At 39.2% G+C, this 16,184-nt stretch overlaps 1 protein-coding gene and 1 long non-coding RNA gene across 9 annotated transcripts in view; one reads left to right on the top strand and one right to left on the bottom strand.

Moving 5' to 3' along the window:
• LOC143759581 (uncharacterized) overlaps nucleotides 1–7,676 on the bottom strand; it is a 32,404-nt gene extending 24,728 nt beyond the window's left edge. The window contains exons 1-2 of the long non-coding RNA XR_013212236.1: nucleotides 7,607–7,676; nucleotides 2,230–2,288 (exon numbers count right to left, since the gene is read on the bottom strand). This is a non-coding gene — a long non-coding RNA (uncharacterized LOC143759581). The remainder of the gene's footprint in view (nucleotides 1–2,229; nucleotides 2,289–7,606) is intronic.
• The window catches only part of NTRK2 (neurotrophic receptor tyrosine kinase 2), a 348,034-nt gene that overhangs the window by 56,194 nt on the left and 275,656 nt on the right, over nucleotides 1–16,184 (top strand). The window lies entirely within an intron of this gene.

The raw sequence follows: 16,184 nt of genomic DNA, 5'->3' as shown, positions 1-16,184 counted from the left end.
AAAAATGGAGACTGCCACTTACCCATGTCGGAGTGAATTGGAGTGCCCCATTTAACCCCAACACGCATTTCGCCACGGCTTTCTCAAGGGGAGGTGTGGCAAAATTGTACCAGAATTGTACTGATTGAGTATAAAGCCATAGTTACCTTGTGTTTTCAATACGTTCATTTAAACCCTCTGGTTTCAGTGTCGAGGAGGTGGGCCCTAAAACACCACAAAGGTCCTCCAATCCCCTACCTATCCCATCCAAAAAACAATCCAATAAAATTACCTCTTTATTTCCACTCTTTAATACTCCAAACCCCAATCGTCCATCAAAATGAAAATCCACTACAGGGGATGTAGAGGGGAAACCGGGGACAAATAATTCTTCTTGGCATATCTCCAACTCCTATCTATCTCGCTTGCAGAGTGACTCAGATGTGGTGTAATGATTTATAATGAACACTCTGTCCAAAAGTGCTTTGGTGCAGGGTATATACAGTTATATGAAAAAGTTTGGGCACCCCTATTAATCTTAAGCTTAATGTTTTATAAAAATTGTTTGTTTTGCAACAGCTATTTCAGTTTCATATATCTAATAACTGTTGGACACAGTAATGTTTCTGCCTTGAAGTGAGGTTTATTGTACTAACAGAAAATGTGCAATCTGCATTCAAACAAAATTTGACAGGTGCATAAGTATGGGCACCCTTATCATTTTCTTGTTTTAAATACTCCTACCTACTTTTTACTGACTTATTAAAGCACTTTTTTTGGTTTTGTAACCTCATTGAGCTTTGAACTTCATAGCCAGGTGTATGCAATCATGAGAAAATCTACTTAAAGTGGCCACATGCAAGTTGTTCTCCTGTTTGAATCTCCTCTGAAGAGTGGCATCATGGGCTCCTCAAAACAACTGTCAAATGATCTGAAAACAAAGATTATTCAACATAGTTGTTCAGGGGAAGGATACAAAAAGCTGTCTCAGAGATTTAACCTGTCAATTTCCACTGTGAGCAACATAGTAAGGAAATGGAAGAACACAGGTACAGTTCTTGTAAAGGCCAGAAGTGGCAGGCCAAGAAAAACATCAGAAAGGCAGAGAAGAAGAATGGTGAGATCAGTCAAGGACAATCCTCAGACCACCTCCAGAGAGCTGCAGCATCAACTTGCTGCAGATGGTGTCACTGTGCATCGGTCAACTATACAACGCTCTTTGCACAAGGAGAAGCTGTATGGGAGAGTGATGTGAAAGAAGCCGTTTCTGCAAGCACGCCACAAACAGTCGGCTGAGGTATGCAAAAGCACATTTGGAGAAGCCAATTTCATTTTGGAAGAAGGTCCTGTGGACTGATGAAACCAAGATTGAGTTGTTTGGTCATACAAAAAGGCGTTATGCATGGCGGCAAAAAAACACAGCATTCCAAGAAAAACACTTGCTACCCACAGTAAAATTTTGTGGAGGTTCCATCATGCTTTGGGGCTGTGTGGCCAATGCCGGCACCGGGAATCTTGTTAAAGTTGAGGGACGCATGGATTCCTCTCAGTATCAGCAGATTCTTGACAATAATGTTCATGAATCAGTGACAAAGTTGAAGTTACGTAGGGGATGGATATTTCAGCAAGACAATGATCCAAAACACCGCTCCAAATCTACTCAGGCATTCATGCAGAGGAACAATTACACTGTTCTGGAATGGCCATCCCAGTCCCCAGACCTGAATATCATTGAACATCTGTGGGATCATTTGAAGAGGGCTGTCCATGCTCGGAGACCATCAAACTTAACTGAACTGGAATTGTTTTGTAAAGAGGAATGGTCAAAAATACCTTCATCCAGGATCCAGGAACTCATTAAAAGCTACAGGAAGCAACTAGAGGCTGTTATTTTTGCAAAAGGAGGATCTACTAAATATTAATGTCACTTTTCTGGTGAGGTGCCCATACTTATGCACCTGTCAAATTTTGTTTGAATGCAGATTGCACATTTTCTGTTAGAGCAATAAACCTCATTTCAAGGCAGAAACATTACCGTGTCCAACAGTTATTAGATATATGAAACTGCAATAGCTGTTGCAAAAAACCCAATTTTTATAAAACATTAAGCTTAAGATTAATAGGGGTGCCTAAACTTTTCCATATAACTGTATCTATCTGAGGTTTTTGTATATTGATGTTTGCCTGATGAAAGGGCCATTGTGGGCCCCCGAAATGCATAGCCCTTTTTTACAAGTATTTATTACATACCATAGCCAGTGGAATTCTTCTTGCAGCCCTCTAAACCATCGGTCTTTTCCTCACTTTTCCTGTATATATAGATAAGGGTGATAACACAACTGCTTCTAAAGGATTAATTTGCAAAAAGAGGACATAGTTGCTTCTAAATGGTTAATCTAGTAGACTAGAAAATAGCTGCCTGTAAAGGGTTAATCTAATATGAGGAAACAGTTGATTCTGGAGGATTTATCTAAGTTTCTTGCTAGAAACAAGCTAGAAACACCCTGTTTTTTCTAGCTTCTTCCTCCCCCTGCTGCTTCATTATACACATGAATCCATCTTACATTGCCTTATATATATTTACATCCTATAAGGAGAAGTACAGACAGCATAGATATCCCCTCACTTTAGATACATTGTCCCCACACAGATTGGTATCTTGCAGCTCAAAATCAGGAAGTCTCACAGTCTCTCAAGATAGACAGTGAAGAGCCGAACTTCAGCTGACTCCTACTCTAAAATGACCAGAGTTTTTATTACTAAATTGGGAAATGCTTTACTTTTCCTAAATATAAAGTGTTGAAAAAATAATTACATTTTGTTTTTCTTTGACCTCATAAAATTACTCAGAAGGTTATTGGTCGTCTTTAAGCCATTGCTTGTGAAGAACATAGAATGCAGTCCAACATAGTTATTTTTTAAGCTGTTACAGTTTACTTGCTGGCCAGGAAGACAGTAAGATTTGAGTGTAAAGATGCATATCAAAAAGTGATCAACTTATGGACAGGTCCACCAGGCGTAGGCAGGCATGTGTCCTGGAGTTTGGCAGCCGTGAGTATAATTAAGTGCATAACGTGAAACTTTTCAAGCCACTCGGAAAGCAATTAGCGTAATTGGAGATTATCTAATCTTAGGAATTGTTAGATAAAATGATCAACAATATACATATGTTTACCAATTTCGGAATTGACATTATAGATCATAAAGTATTTTGACGTTTCAGATATTGTCTTCAAATCACCATTTCATACTAAAATACATTCCTAATAGCAAACTTTTTACCAACAGCATTTCATGTTCAGATTATTATTGCTATGTTGGTGAAATGCTTAAAGGGGTATCCTGGTTTTATTAAAAAGCGCATTCTTTGTATAACAAAAAGTTATTCAGCTTTTAAATATACATAGTGTGTGCATTGTTCACAGTCTTCAATATCGCGGCTTGCATTCTTTGAAAAGGATCCATTACTGTTTAATTGTAATAATATAGAGGAAATAGCAGGAATATAGGGGTGTAGTGTGCGCTGCCGATGATGGACTCAAGAAAGCAAGGACGATATTTTCATAAGCAAGTAGAGATCTTTAAAACTATGAGTACATTATATAAGAAGGATAGTGGAAAATTGTATTTCACTTTATTATAATAAGATTAATCTTTAATAGAGCTTTATAAAAGTGTAAATGTTTCCTGCCATATTGGTAAATTATTATAAAAATGAATACTAAAACTGGATATTAGGTTTACACTCACGGGTAAGAAATATAGTATTTCATGGAGGGTATGTGTGGCTCTTATACTAAGCGGTTGCATGTTGAAGTAGTATGATTTATAAGCTGCCCAATTACAAGGCTATATCTATGTCATGTATATTCTCAAACTACATTCTCACCATTACCCCAAGCACCCAATCTTTTTCATTTTATGTTGACAGAACTGTTATTTATGCTAAATTCATTTATTAGTCCACATGTGATATGGACTGACCTAATCCTACACACTTTGCAGAGTAATTCCTTCCGCCAAGAGCTGACATCCCATAAAGTTTTGAGTTTAAAGTCTGGCCGGAGTCCAGTCACTGGAAGAGGATATGATAGATTTTTATCTTGCAGGTGAACAAATAAAAAAGAGGACAGTGTGAGATTCTCTATCCAGGGAGTTCTAAGGATTTTATGAGATTCACAGGATAAGAATGAAAAGGAAACCTTAGTAAAGTAATTAAGGTTTATGATTTCTGGGTAAAATCTATTTTAATTTATTATGTCAAAATTTGTATTTTGATAGATGAAGATTAGAACAAGTAAAACATATAACAAAGCAAAGTGCATTAAAGATGTCTTAAGAAAAGACTTGATTTAAAGTCTTTATTATTAAAACCCAGGACAAAATCAATCTAGTAAATTTTAACTATGCTGTGTAATGAAAGTGACATCAGAAAATGACCTATTGTTTATATCAAATTTCTATGTTAAATATATTTTTTCTATGAGTTTATTTTTAACAATGTCTCATATTTAAAAAAAATGTAAAAATGTTTTAATATTTACACTGGCCACTAGGCCTAATGTTCATATTTCAGAAATCTTAAAATATTCCCACTGGCCAATAGGCCTAATATTAGACTCACACTTACTGTTCTTTTTCAGCAGCCACATGGGCTGCATAGGCATCAATACACTTTCTCCGACCCTATTGACTTGTTTACCAGTAGTACTCATCATGCTACATTCTGAAGGCCAAAGGTCAGTGTGAATGGGAGGGGAGGAGGTGAGCGGGAACATCACCTATTGTGATGGATACATTCGGTATTACCTACAGTATGAGGAGGTATTATTTGTCATTCTAATACTGTCTGTGATGATAATGAGTCTACTGAAAGTCTTCTGTACAGAATAGGAAACACAATATTAGGCCTAGAGGTCAGTGTACAATCTGCAAGGGTTTTTTTTTTTTCAGGGTTTTTTTTACATATAGATAGTGATATGGAAAATTGCTAAAAAATCTTATATAAAAATGCAAACTAAATAAATGAAACAGAAAACAAGGTGTGTTAATGCCCATGGGTCACTAAAGTTTAACATTCCTGAATAGACAGTATTTACTTACAGCTGGTGAAATAATTATTGAACAGGTCACCAATTTTCTAAGTAAATAGATTTCTAAAGGTGCTATTGATATGACATTCTCACCACTTATTGGTAGCATCCTTTCCAATCCTTACAGGCAAACAAATCAAGCCATAAATATCCATAAATTAAGTTTTGTGTAATAGTAAGAAATTACACAGGGAAATGTATTGTACATGCTTACTGAAATGCAATTAATACGATGTACAAAAGCATTTATTGGTGATGACAGCTTAAAGACGCCTCCTGTGTGGAGAAACTAGTTGCATGCATTGCTCAGGTGTGATTTTGGCCCATTCTCCCACACAAATACTCCTCAAATCCTGAAGATTCCTTGGGCTCCTTCTATGAGCTCTAAGCTTTAGTTATTTCCATAAATGTTCTATTGTCTTTAGGTCAGGTGTCTGTCTGGGACATTCTAGGAGCTTTATTTCCTTGGCTGCATGTTTGGGATCATTGTCTTGCTGAAATATCCATTCTCATTTCATCTTTATTATCCTGGTATATAGCAGCAGATTTTTAACAACAATGTTTCAGTACATTTGTCCATTCATCCTTCCTTTAATCATATGAAGTTTGCCAGTGTTTTATCCTGGAAAAACAGCCCCACATCATGATGTTCCCACCTCCAAACTGCTCTGTTGGTATGGTGTTTTGGGGGGTGATATGCAGTAACTTTTGGCCTCCAAACATGGTGTGTATTATGGCATCCAAAAAGTTAAATTTAAAAATTCTCCTCTGATCAAACTATATTCTCTCAGTATTTCACAGGTTTGTCTAAATGCTGTTGTGCAAACTTGAACATAATTTCTGTTCAGCAATGAAGTCTTGTGTGGTGAGCATGCATACAGGCAATGGAAATTTACTGCATCACTCATAATTTTCTTTGAAACTATTGTACCTGTTGTTTCCAGGTATTTCTGTAGCTCTTGACAAGTGGTCCTTGGCTCTTGGACAGCTCTTTTGATAATTCTTTTCACTCCTCTGTCTGAAATCTTGCAGGGATCATCTGATCGTGGCTGGTTTATGGTGAAATGATGGTCTTTTTACTTCCAGATTATGGCCTCAACAATGCTCACTAGAGTCTTCAGTAGTTTAGAAATTTTTCTGTAACCAATGCAACAATAAGGTTGCGAAGGTCTTGAAACAGCTCTCTGGTTTTACCCACCTTTGTATAGGCTAGCAGTTGAACCAGCTTATATTATTTTTCACTAAGTAGCAAGATTTTCTTTTACTTACTGATAGATTTTAGCTGGTGTCATGACTTTCCAATGCTTTTTGCACCTCTTTTTCTTCATGTGTTCAATACTTTCTGCCTGTGTCATTTCTCATTATTACACATAATTTATGGACATCTGTGGCTTGATTTCATTGCATGTGTGGATTGGATGGGTTGTTAACGACATCTGATGAGAATTTCATGCCAATAGCACATTTAGAAATATATTTACTTAGTATATTGGTGATGTGTTCAATACTCATTTCACTTGCTGTATTTTACTAATTTACATGGGGAGCACATGCAAACTCTTTGAAAATGTTCTCCAGAGAGGGTTTAGGACCCCAGCACTGCAAGGTGATATTGCTAATCACTGAGCACCATGCTGCCCATAATTAATTAAATTTTTCCATATTGAGTCATGTTGAGCTTTTTACCCAAAAATCCAACCAAACATAAAAGCAATAAATACAGAATAGCTTTACTCTTTTGAAATCCATAGATTGTCTTTTCCTTCAAGGGCACCACAGCCTGTTGCTCACCCTTCCGATATGTATTAGCTACCTAATTAGACATATTTCCTATTCTAATGAAAAAAGAATCTGGCACTTCCAAGTGTGAAAAGAAGCTAAAGCTTTATTAGAAATGCAATAATAAAATAGTAATGTTTTGGTCTTGAAGGTCAGACCTTCATAAGCCGGATTGCTGTCATGTAAAGAGAGGGAAGTAAAGTGGTAAGTTCGTAATGGGTGGCAGGCCCAAATGATCGGTGCTCCCATTACTAACATAGCGCTGTTCTCCACTCTCTTGACATGATAGCAATCCGGCTTATGAAGGTCTGACCTTCAAGACCAAAACATTACTATTTTATTATTGCATCGTTTATCTTCTTTTCACACTTGGAAGTGCAAGATTCTTTTTTTTTTTACTTGGATAATTCCGAGCACCCACCCACACATAATGACGTATATCTTGTTCCTAGATATTTTCTATGATGTTTTCTGTTCTGTGATCTATACGTAATTGAAGTAAAGCTTTCACAGTGGCGTAATATTCTCCATACACTGAGAGAATTGTGCCTTTTCTGCTTGTCCTAATTTCAGGTTAGACTGCAGACATGGATGGTAAGAAATGTGAGGGTTACATTGGAATGAAATGTTCCTGGTTGCTGTTCATTGCTGCCGATGGCTGTTCTGCATTGTATATAGAGACATTCGCCTTATTGCACATACGATAGATTTGTAGGAACACATGTCATAATGATAAACACTGTTAGCAGCTTGACCTGAGATTGTAACCGTCATCTTTCCCTGGTTTTTGGTTCCTCCTTAAGATTCTCACCATTTCTTCTCCCCACCCCTGCCACTGCAGACATGAAAAGGCACTGCGCTAGTGAAAATGTAATTCTAGTTCTCACTTGTTTCCATAGCAACAGAACGCAGAAATGAATAAACTAGTCATGTGGTGAAATCATCATTTCCTTCTCTTTCCTGCAAACCATCGCATTCTATCAGATGTTCTTCTACATCACAGCTTATAAATTCACCTGAATAGTGTCCCTGCATTCCTGCAGTTTTCCTACGCTGCTAGAAGCTGACTACTGGCCATTTACTGGAATGCTTTCATCTTTCTTTCATCCATTTTCTGCAGTCTCAATTTTATCAGGTTAAGATGGCTGCTCATAGTATTATTATACAGTCTCATACTGTGTAGTGTATGGCTGACAATATAAGTATGGCAAGGTGACACAATAATACATGTTATGGTCAGACGTGATACCAGGACAGCAATGGCGGCAAAAAAAATCCTGAATGATTGTAGCCAATTTTACCTCATGTGGAAAAACGAATTCCCTCCTGACCTCACACAGGCGACTATACTGTTTCACTCAATCAAGATCATTTTATATGTCTCTCACAGCCACTCCTTACTACAAGGGTACATAGGCACAGAATTTTACTAACATGGATTTTGACCCGTATTCTATTATGCCATTCATACACTCACATGGATTTCTCTGAGGAGGATTTGAAAGCCACTTTGACAGTTGATTCTGCCATTATTCTTGTCATCTGTGTGCCATTTAGGTGGCCATTCCAAACCTTTCATAGTCTGACTACTCTTACTGTAAAGAACCCCTCCCTATATTGATGAATGTAACATTCACTCAGGTTCTTTACATTCAAGAAAATAGTAATGCACAAGACTTTTACACCCTATTTTCAACAAACTCTTTTTTATTTGCTTAGGAAGGATGGAAAAAAAGCATTGTATAGGGCTTGTATGAAGTTAAAAGGGTTGTTTGGCTTTCGGGTACAAGTCTGCAGTCACTCTATTTGACTGTAGACTTGTGAATACTCCCATCCATCAAGTGCACTGCACGCTGTGAGGATTCTCCAGTGCTGGTAGCAGCAGATATATGGCCTCTAGTACGGGAGATTTGCATACATGCCGTCATGTGCTGACGAGACATGCGCGGCCTTGTTTAATGAGACTGTATTGAGAGAGGTCGGACATGTCTAGTCTGAATGTGGCCAGAAATATGCAGATTACGTTCTTGTAGTCACTTGACAGTCCCCGTATGCTTCCGGCATTGGAGAATTCTCACAGCGAGCAGTGACTACAGATTTGTACCCTAAGGCTGACAACCTCTTTAAGCTGCATTTAAACTGAAAGATTGTCGTGAATGAGCATTCTTATAGACACTCATTTCATGATAATCTGTTAGTGTAAACAGGCTGCCAATCAAATGAGGAATGTTCATTGGATGAGATGATCAAAAGGTCATCTTTCTTCTTGGTGCAGGACTCGCATTGCTGACAACAATGGCAGCATGTGCACTGAGCGATCCATCACAGATCGCTCAGTGTGCATAGTTTACCGCGGTCTACCTGTGGAAACAAGCTATTAAATGACCGGCGATCAGCAAATACTTACCGATTGGCGGTCATTAGTTTATCTGTGTAAACGGAAATCTGTTTTTCTTACCTATTCAATGGTTATTATAAGAATGGCTGCTTGGTAGTATTAGAGTATAAGTTTGGTTCCCCCACATGAACTAATGCTTTTGGTATTATTATTTAGTAATCATGCTCATCCCTTTAATTTTTGTGGATTACAGTAGAATATAAAACCTTTAATCTCAGATCACAGTAGGAAACATGTTCCTCTATTTGCCCAATACTACGCCTAATGAGTCAACAAATATATAACTCCTACGACTCATATGACGTCAACTAACCAAGACAAAACTACTGCTCCTACTACTTTTGATGTCTATGACTAGGCTGTCATTAATTTAATGGATTTAAATAATTGCTCAATTATACAGAATTAGAGAAACAGCAGTTTTTGTGCATCACAAGTATCCATCCTTTCTGCTGATCTGAAAACAATGGTAAGAATTCAACACTTATGCCATATATCCCATGTCTATAGCCATAAAATTCTTTTATGATTAGCCTCTTCCAAAACACAGTGGGAGGATTTATCAAGATAAATTTATCAGATTCTGGGGTAATATGCACCAAAAAGCTCTCTTTCTTGAGCTGCACCACATTTATAATGTATTTTAGGCACTAGATCCGCCGGGGCCTAGAACGGGCATGGACTCACTGAATATGGTTGTATCTTATAGGAAGGGGCATGACCTAGCACATGGCTGATTGTGCCAAAATTGTGGGGCTCATTTCTAGGACAAAGTGAGCGAACTAATAAAAAGTGGTGTAAATAGACTAGCCAGGCTTAAAATTAGACAGATTTATTTAACAACATGTGCCGCTAGGATAAAAAGGGGGCATTTTAGGACAGTCTAGTCTAAAGGTACCGTCACATTAAGCGACGCTGCAGCGATATAGACAACGATGCCAATCGCTGCAGCGTCGCTGTTTCGTCGTTGTGTGGTCGCTGGAGAGCTGTCACACAGACAGCTCTCCAGCGACCAACGATGCCGAAGTCCCCGCGTAACCAGGGTAAACATCGGGTTACTAAGCGCAGGGCCGCGCTTAGTAACCCGATGTTTACCCTGGTTACCAGTGTAAATGTAAAAAAAACCAAACACTACATACTTACATTCCGGTGTCTGTCGCGTCCCCTGGCGTCCGCTTCCCTGCACTGTGTAAGCGCCGGCCCTAAAGCAGAGCGGTGACGTCACCGCTGTGCTCTGCTTTACAGCCGGCCGGCGCTGACACAGTGCAGGGAAGCGGACGCCGGGGGACCCGACAGACACGGGAATGTAAGTATGTAGTGTTTGGGTTTTTTTACATTTACAATGGTAACCAGGGTAAATGTCGGGTTACTAAGCGCGGCCCTGTGCTTAGTAACCCGATATTTACCCTGGTTACCGTTGTAAAACATTGCTGGCATCGTTGCTTTTGCTGTCAAACACGATGATACACGCCGATCTGACGACCAAATAAAGTTCTGGACTTCTAGCTCCGACCAACGATATCACAGCAGGATCCTGATCGCTGCTGCGTGTCAAATACAACGGTATCGCTATCCAGGACGCTGCAACGTCACGGATCGCTATCGTTATAGTTGTTAAGTTGTTCAGTGTGAAGGTACCTTAAGTATATGCCATTGCTGCCAATGGTTTAATTACTTACGCCATTGTTTTGTCTAAAACCTTAAAAAAGAAAACTTCTGCAATTAGCAGTTCTACTATCATTTCACTGTTCAGCAATGCACCTCTATTTTGTGCATATCACTTGTAAAATTTTAATTATATGGTAAAACAACAAACAATCTGTAATTTGTGCTATACTGAATTTTATCCATAAGTTGGGTGTTCTAGCAAACAGTATTTTTTGATCTTATATAACTTGACAGATATAAAAAAAATAGTAAGAGTCGCATTGGGAAATATTGGGTACATGCCTCTGGAATTCGGCATGAGGTACACTAAATAAAAGACAGACAGCACGACAAATAAAACATACAGAAAGTGGGAGTAGTTTATTGACCCATCTCATATGTTTTTTCTGTAGCCAAGCCAAAACTTCAAGTTTGAGATGGGTCAATAAATTACCCCCATTTTTTGTATGCTTTATTTAGAGTGCTACCTGCCTTCTTTATTTAATAGAGAAATTTAGGAAAGAAAAAAGGAAGGAAGGAGGGACAGAGGGTGAAAGGAGGGAGAGATGGGGAGGAAGGGATGGAGGAAGGAAGGAAGCTTCTCAAAGGCTCACAATTTGAAGAGTCAAAACATTACACATAGATGGGTGAAAAAGGACTAGAGTTTCATTTTTCCATCTCTGGAGTACTGACGGTTGTTGCTGTATGAAGTTGTGAATACATAGATAGATAAATAGATATATATATATATGTAAACATAAGAAGAGGCAGCACTCCATTAATAGGTAAAAAGTGTGGATTTTATTAGTCCATGTGGTAACGTAAAGGTCCTGTCACAGAACCTTTCTCAAGAGTTGAGAAAAATTATGTGATAGGACCGAAACGTTGCCACATGGACTAATAAAGTCTACACTTTTTGCTTATTAAAGGGAACCTGTCACCCCGTTTTTTGAAGATGAGCTAAAAATAGCGTTAAATAGGGGCAGAGATGGGCGTTACATTAGTGTCTTTGTGTGCCTTTATTACCCACCTATGCTGCCGAAATACCTTTGTAAAGTCGCCATTTTCTGCTGTCACTCACGCTGGTCTGGTCCTATGGGCGTGGTCACAGCGCTGTTTCTCCCCCAGAATCTTGCTCATCATTACGTTGGTGGCGTAGTGGTGTGCGCATGTCCAAAAGGCTAATCCACTGCCCAGGTGATGAAAAACAGCGCGATCTGCGCTATTCAGCCGTTTACCGGTGGGCGCGGCCATCTTTCCTGTGGCCGCGCGTGCGCAGATGGAGCGCTCTGCTGCCCGGGGCTTCAGGAAAATGGCAGCGGGATTCCGCGCGTGCGCAGATGGAAATCGCGGTGGCCATTTTCCTGAAGCCCGGGGCAGCAGAGCGCTCCATCTGCGCACGCGCGGCTACAGGAAAGATGGCCGCGCCCACCGGTAAACGGCTGAATAGCGCAGATCGCGCTGTTTTTTATCACCTGGGCAGTGGATTAGCCTTTTGGACATGCGCACACCACTACGCCACCAACGTAATGATGAGCAGGATTCTGGGGGAGAAACAGCGCTGTCACCACGCCCATAGGACCAGACCAGCGTGAGTGACAGCAGAAAACGGCGACTTTACAAAGGTATTTCGGCAGCATAGGTGGGTAATAAAGGCACACAAAGACACTAATGTAACGCCCAGCTCTGCCCCTATTTAACGCTATTTTTAGCTCATCTTCAAAAAACGGGGTGACAGGTTCCCTTTAATGGAGTGCTGCCTCTTCTTATGTTTACATATCTGATGGATTAAGAAATGGTTAGTACATGATGCCTTGCACCATGAGTTTTTTAAAAAAATTTGTGCTGCTTCATTAGATAGATAGATAAATAGATAGATATGTGTTGAGCAAAAAATAGATAGGTATGTGATAGATAGCTAGCTAGATAGATAGATATGTGATGGATAGGGAGATTGATAGAGAGATCTCCCTTTCATCTCAGCCCTCATCCACCAAAACCAGCTTCTCCACCATTAAAAAGATCATCTTTCCTCTTTACTTTCCAAATCACATCTCACCACCTGTGAACTTGACCCAATCCTGTCCCACCTAATCCCAAACCTCACCACAGCCTTCATCCCAACCCTAACCCTTCTCTTCAACCTGTCACTAATAACTGTTGTCTTCCCCCATGCTTCAAACATCACACCATCCTCAAAAAACCCTCCCTTGACCCATCCTCTTTGTCTAGCTATTGCCCCATATCACTTCTCTCCTATGCCTTAAAACCACTTTAACAACACATCCATTTTGAACTCTCTTCCCACTTTTCCTCCCTCTTCGACCATTTACAATCTGACTTCCGACCTCACCATTCCACTGAAGCTGCCCTGACTAAAGTCACCAATGACTTACTAACTGTCAAATCCAAGCAACACTACTCTGTCCTCCTCCTCCTGGACCTGTCATGCTTTCAACACAGTGGACCATTCCTCTTACTGCAGATTCTCTCATCTGTTGGCATCACAGACTTGACCCTTTCTTGGATCTCCTCATACCTAACAGACCAGACATTCAGCGTCTCCCACTCACACACCACCTCCTTATCTCAACACCCTATCTGTCAGTGTCCCCCAAGGTTTAGTTCTAGGACCCCTGCTCTTCTTCTACATGTACACCTTCGACCTGGGACAGTTCATAGAGTTCCACAGCTTTTGGTATGACCTCTCTGCTGATGACACACAGATCTACCTCTCTAGACCCAATATCACCTCCTTACTAATAAGAATCCCACAATGTCTGTCCGCTATTTCATCTTTCTTCTCTGCTAGATTTGTAAAACTTGACATGGACAAAACATAATTTATATTCTTTCCACCGTCTCACTCAACCCCCCCAAGAGACCTATCCATCAAAGTCAATGTCTGCCACTCTCCCCAGTCCTGCAAGCTCGCTGCCTCGGGGTAACCATTGACATTGATCTCTGCTTCAAACCACATATCTAAGCCCTTTTCTCTTCCTGCTGACTCCAACTGAAAAATATCTGCTGGCTCTGCTCATTCCTCAACCAAGAATCTGCAAAATCACTAGTCCATGCCCTCATCATCTCTCGCCTCGACTACTACAACCTCCTGCTTTGTGGCCTCCCTCTCTAGCATTCTTGCACCCCACCAATCTATCCTAAATTCTGCTGCCTGACTAATACCCATATCCCACTGCCATTCCTTGACCTCTCCACGCTGTCAATCCATTCACTTGCTCCCCATTGCCCAGAAACTCCAGTTCAAAACCCTAAACTTGGCATACAAAGCCATCCAAAACCTGTCTCCTCCATACATCTGTGACTTAAGCCTCCCGCTACTTACCTGCATGCAACCTCTGATCCTCAGCAGATCTCCTTCTCTACTCCCCTCATATCTACTCTTCTCATAATCGCATACAAGATTTTTTTCCTGTACAATCCGCCCCAACTACTCTGGAACTCTCTCCCAAAACATATCAGACTCTCGCCTACTGTGGAAACCTTCAAAAGGAGCCTAAAACCTACCTTTTCCGACTAGTCCACGATCTGCATTAACCCTTGTTCCACCAAACTGCTGCACAACCACCACCTCTACCCTCACCTACTGTATCCTCTCCCATCCCTTGTAGATAGTGAGCCCTCGCGGTCAGGGTCCTCTCTCCTGTACCAGTCAGTAACTTGTTTTGTTCAAGATTATTGTACCTGTTTTTTTGTTATGTACATCCCTTTTCACATGTAACGTGCCATAAAATGGTGCTATAATAGTAAATAATAATCGATAGATAGATAGATAGATAGATAGATAGATAGATATGAGATAGATAGATAGATAGATAGATAGATAGATAGATAGATAGATGTGTGATAGATAGATAGATATGAGATAGACAGATATGAGATGGATAGATAGATAGTTATTAGATAGATAGATAGATAGATAGATAGATAGATAGATAGACAGATAGATAGATATGTGATAGATAGATAGATAGATATGTGATTGATAGATAGATAGATAGATAGATAGATAGATAGATAGATAGATAGATATGTGATAGATAGATAGATAGATAGATAGATAGATATGTGATAGATAGATAGATATGTGATAGATAGATATGTGATAGATAGATAGATAGATAGATAGATAGATAGATAGATACATAGATAGATAGATACATAGATACATAGATAGATACATAGATAGATTGATAATTTTAAGGTTTTAACTATTCTAGTGAAAAAAAAGACTTACGCCAAAGTAAAAATATGTACCCCATGGTGCAGTGCTAATGCATTATAGCATGATAGATGACTTGTAGCATGCCTAACCTTAAAACATAGTCATCTTTTCTGTTTTACATGCTGGAAAAGAGAAACCAAATTATGGGAAATGATTTGTTCCTCTCTGCTGTTAATGATTCCCAATTCATTTTATGGGCCCAATTAAACAGAGAGTGATAATTCAGGAAGAAATTGCTGTCTGCATTATTGAGTCTAAGTGTAATGTGATAATACAGCTAGGAAGACACATGATTTAAAGATATAACAAAATGCAATGCTGTAAATGATATTTAATTGATACCTTCTTATTCAGCTGAATAGATCTGGATTTTAGATTATGCGGATATCCTCTCCAGTAGGATATTTCTTATGCTCGGCAACACTAAAGATATATTTTTTACTTTAACGTAATCTATCTTTGTTAGCGTGAAACCTGTGAACCTAAATTCATTATACAAAAATATGTGTAATTTAGTTTTTGCTGTTCACCTTTTTAAAGGGGTTGTTGGCAAGTTGACAACTTCTGCTTCATCCCTTCAGGGTCCCATAGAGAATAATAACAATTTGTGATCACCTTCCGTAGTGGCAGTGTTCCTGTAATTTCAGCCCTTCCGTTCATGGGAGGTCATGTGACATTGTTCTGTCACGTGACCTCTGCAGTTAATCAGTGGCTGCTGCTTGGGTGTAATAATTATAGGAACAGCAGCGCCATCATCTTGAAATGGCACCGCTGATGGAAATAAGTATAGAATGTTTTTATTTTCTATGGGTCCTTGAAGTGATTAAGCAGGGGTTGTCCCGTAGTGAACAACCCCTTCAAATTATGAGTTTACACTCACAAAGTAAAAACAATTATAAAAAGAGGAATGTAGCAGTAAATATCAGAGGGAATGTAACATTTTTTTTATTACTTAAAACTAAATACTGAAATATGTTTGGTTAGCTTCTTTTTATTTGCTGTATGCATTTTTTATTTTAATATCTGTATATTAATTTTATAT

Source organism: Ranitomeya variabilis, chromosome 1 (genome assembly GCF_051348905.1).
Source record: "Ranitomeya variabilis isolate aRanVar5 chromosome 1, aRanVar5.hap1, whole genome shotgun sequence".
In the NCBI taxonomy this organism is placed as follows: domain Eukaryota; kingdom Metazoa; phylum Chordata; class Amphibia; order Anura; family Dendrobatidae; genus Ranitomeya; species Ranitomeya variabilis.
The sequence above is the reverse complement of the archived record's forward strand: the minus strand, read 5'-3'. Positions and strand labels throughout refer to the sequence as shown.